The sequence below is a fragment of the Callospermophilus lateralis genome, chromosome 11, assembly GCF_048772815.1.
Source record: "Callospermophilus lateralis isolate mCalLat2 chromosome 11, mCalLat2.hap1, whole genome shotgun sequence".
NCBI lineage: Eukaryota > Metazoa > Chordata > Mammalia > Rodentia > Sciuridae > Callospermophilus > Callospermophilus lateralis.
This window is the reverse complement of record NC_135315.1, coordinates 102,964,674-102,969,325: the sequence shown is the minus strand read 5'-3', so window position 1 is coordinate 102,969,325 and position 4,652 is coordinate 102,964,674. Positions and strand designations below refer to the sequence as shown.

General features: G+C 38.1%; 1 pseudogene; it reads right to left on the bottom strand.

Annotated features, from left to right (window-relative positions):
- Nucleotides 1-2,952: 2,952 nt before the first annotated feature.
- LOC143385962 (aprataxin pseudogene) lies at nt 2,953-4,121 on the bottom strand (annotated as a pseudogene).
- Between the last annotated feature and the right edge of the window lie 531 nt (nt 4,122-4,652).

Genomic DNA, 4,652 nt, shown 5'->3' with positions numbered 1-4,652 from the left:
GGCGCCATTGTGGGAAAGTAACTAAATCATAGAGGGAGTCTAAAAATAGCAAAGAATTATTTTAACTGGATTTGTCTGTATTGAAGTCTCTACAGCTTTTAATCCTTGCTGATGAGAATGTCACTTTCTTTCTGTTACAGGGAGGATATCTTCCAAATTGGAGTTTCATCTCCTGTTTTCCTGAAGAGTAGTGCCATAAACCATTTTTGCACTTTCTGTTTAAGTTCCTTTAGTTAAAAAAAAAATTCTTATGTCAAACTTTGGGGTGGGAGGTATTCTGCCATTCTTTAACATTGTATTGGCACTGTTCTAACCATGAACTGAAACTTAAAGAGTAGGCACAGAGTGTGCTGTCATCAAGATATCCTTCATTTTCTTATTAATTTTCTTTTCTTTTAAAAAATTTTTTAATGTTTTTACATGTTGGTGGACCTTTATTATTTTATTCATTTACTTATATGCAATGCAGAGAATTGAACCCCGTGCCTCACACATCTAAGCAAGTGCTCTACCACTGAGCACCAGCCCCAGCACACCTTATTTAATTTTCTTAGGTAATTGGATAGGTAGAGTACATCTATTGAGTGCTTGGGTATATCACACAGATGTGCTGCTAAGCTATTCTTCTTTCTTCTGGGATGTGTTCCTTACTTTAAGCCTCAGGAGCCTGGGGATCATGAGTATTTTTATGAACAGCACTATATATATATATATATATATATATATATATATATATATATATACACACACACACACACACACACACACACACACACACATATAAATGCAGTGCAACTACTTTTTGACACAAATTGTTAGAGGAATGGAGTTTTGTCTTGGCTTCTAGGAAAAACGAGAATGTCCCAAGTCCATCCACCTTAATAAACTATAGCAAAGTAACAAAAAATATCACCTAAACATCATGTGGAATACTTTCCCATATAAAATTAGTTTTAAAAATATAATTAGTATTATTTTTCTTTCTCAATTGCTAAGAGAAAAAAACCTATTGGATGGTTCCTTTTCAAATGCTTGTCAGGAGGAGGCCAGGAAGCCATACAATACAAAAGCATTTGTCAAAAACAAATCATTAAATCAAGTTCCTTATATTCCTTCATTAAAACTACAGAGCATAACACAGCATATTCTAAAAAAAATTAATGACTTTACACTAATACCATTGATACTACAGTACATAAGCAAGCTTAATTCATATAATGATCTGTGTTCTCACATTTGCATATAATGAGTTTTCAAGGCCATCCTGGCAGCCCTATCCTAATCAATAATAATGACACAGTTTATGTTTTTATAGCAAATTAAGGCTAGACAAACTTAACATAGAAGTTATCTCTATGGAAATCCAACTAACTGGAAAGAAATAGGAGGTCAAAATATATAGGGAGAATAAATGATCCGTTCTTAATTGAAGATTTCTTTACACATTTCCTTTTGCTTTATTTATTTAGAGAAAGTTTTTTTATTAAGAAGCTTTCTTTACAAGATCATTGTTTCTCTTTTGAAAATTAAAAAAGAAAGGTTGTATATATTTTAGTCATAAGATGGAATGTATGACAGCACTGCTTTTTAATGGAAGCAAGATTATAGAACTGTTGCTGAGAATTAAATCTTGCTTCTGTCTTGGACATCAGTTGCCAAGTTTTAAAAAAAATGTAGAATCTGAATAATAAATTTACAAGCAGCAACATGTCACTTTTATAAGTTGCAGCTAGGGAAAATGTCTATAACAACACATTATTATGTTTTTTGTGGCATATCATCCATGGCCTTCCATGATACCTTACTCTCAACCAAACCTCCACCATCTCGGAGGGATGATGACTTTTCTTACTGGTCTCTGAAGCAATTAGGAAATCCAAAAATAATTTTTCTTGTTATATTTGCCTTGTAGAAATTAGTTTTCTGTTTAAATGACTCATTGGATTGACATAAAAGGACAGTTGCAAATTTACTTATTAGTTTTCCTCATTGTATGCAATCAACATTCCAACATAACATTTTTTTTCCTGTGGCATCCTGTTTATTTGTGACAAAAACTGAGGTCAAATATGGTCTCTATACACTGAAGTTTTTTCTTCATAGAAGATTTTGTTAATGGTGTTCTTTTTATCACTACTCAAAAATAAAAAGTTATCCACAAATATATCAACAATTTGATCGAAATCAACTTTTAGCTTTCCCTTTCCTTTTAGTCCTGATATTGCCCAAAAACCAACTTGATACAACTGTTCCATCCCAATTTACTGTTGAGGAAAAATAAAGCTATGGTTCTGTGAACCATCTATATACATTAGAACTCACTGATTGATTGTCAGTAGGACTTTCAATAATTTTCAACCACTTGGGAGAGTTGCCTCAAGCAAATGGACAGATCCAAGAAGACCAGCAAAAAGAACTGAGTGCAAAAGTGCAATGAACATGGCTGGTTGAGTGTTTTCTCAGCAGGCAGCACCCCTGTACTAGAAAAAGACTCCACCTTCTGCCCTCTCAATTAGCCTCACTGTTCAGTAAAGAACTGATGACACGGTCTTCCTGAGAAGGAGCATTTAGGTGACCTTGGGTAGGAAGGAGTGGAAGGTACATAACAAATTAAGTACTCTTGATGAAGAAGGAAAGAAAACTAGTATAGTATATATAAAGGTCAGAGAACTTGACCCACAGAGCCTTCAGGAAAAACAAGCTACTTTGACAAAAAGGTGCCAAAAAGGTCCCACATGTCTCCAGAGAGAGAAGATAAATGTAAGGAACCAAAATATATGACCAGCCCCTCTGCTGGTCCTGGAGATGGCAATCAGGCATGTCCCAGCAACCTCATCAGAGAACACATTCCTAATTCCTGAACCATTTCTACCTAATAATTCCTGAACTATTTTGAGTGACCCTACATTGTGGCTACTCAAGAATAAAATAAGCTTTGTAAAAAACTGCATGTTTTAATTTGGGAAATGAGAAAATGTTCACAAGCAACCCAGAACAGGTGCTAGCAAGTTCATTCCCATCAGTCACACTTGTGGCAGAAGTTCAGGATCTGCAGAATCACTTTGTCCAGTGCCTCCTGAGATGCTCTTTCAACTGAGGAATGGTAGGCAGTAGCTGCTGGCACTCATGACAACAAAGGCGCAGTTTCAAGAGCTCAGACATCCCATCTCGAACAGTCACTCTGCCAGACTCTTGTACCATCTTGATCACAGCTTCTGATTCTAGGAAGTATTCTGTATTGAAAGAATTCCAATGCTTTTTGTTTTTAAGGCAAGGAGAATCAAAATCTTGGCTGATCACATGTAGGTGTACATGGCTCATGCTGGGAATGGCATGGTAGCCCATTCTGAAGCGGAGTTTGCTAGATCCAGCAAAATCTGCAATCACCTTTTCCCCAACAGTGTGCATGTGCTTGAGGAGTTCAAAGTGTTCCCTAGTCACATCCTTCAGACTGGAAATGGAGGCCCATGGTAAGACCAGCCAGTGATGACGAGCCTTAGGATATTTATCCTTAATCACCACTACCTGCTCATCTTTGTAAACCTGCATTTTGGGGTCCTGCATAGAAATTTTCAAGCCTTGACTCCAATGGCCCAGTGAGTCCTTTTTGTTAGATGCATCTTTCTCCTTTTGAGGGGCCATAGAGCATGGTCTGGGGCTGCTCCCAGGTTCCACCCCTGTCCCAGGCTCAGTTTCCTGGACAGCATCCCTTTCTACAGAATTACCATTGCCTGACCTCTTTCTCTTCCTGTGTGTTTCTGGGCCAGGGTCCTTGGCCTCTTCCTCAAACTCTACAATATATGGATAAAGTTCATTCACCATGTAGAGAACCTGACCAGGCTGCAGCTTCATCTCTTGGTCCTTTCCAATTATGACTGAGTCAATGCTGGTGGGATTGACTCCAACCTGCTTTACCTTGACATATCCCTTGTTACACTCTGCTTTCAACTTGCTGTCGAGAACATTTCTTATCAGTGATCTTGGTCTCTGGGCCACGCCCAATCATAACTGCTTCCAAATGTGGAAGTTTGATTCGCTGGTGCAAGTTGTCTTGTCTCACCAACCAGCACACCCGCATTATCACTCGAGTTGACGAGACCAAAACGTTCACGTTACTCCTTCCGGGCTCCTCCGCTTCCCCAACATAACATTTTAATCAAAGAAAACTTTCACAATTGCAATGTAAATGTACGAGGCAACCACACATTTGCCAGTCATTTTCTACTATTGTATACACCGAATTTAAATATGTAACACCATTCCTTACACAAACACTTCTTCCCAGGTGGTGCCTTTGATTTATTGCCATGTTTGTTGGATGAAGGGCTCTGGTCAGGGGACCACGTGGTGCATCATCTGCAGCACCAGTTGTGACTTAGAGTCAAGGTTAATGAAGAATTTGGAAGAGGAAGCTCTCCTCTATCAGCTCTATTGTAGTAGGATATGTAATAGGCCAGACCCAGAGCCACTCGTTTTAGAGACAGACCCAAGACCGACCCTCTACCTACTTCTGTTCAGATAAAGATGTGACAGGTTCAAACAGAAACAGTGAAGTCTTTTAAATTTGAATGACCTTTTTTATTCCCTATTCCCTTTCCCTCTGCTTGTGACTTTTTTATTTTTTCCTTTGTACTCTTCCCCCATTAGTTCCA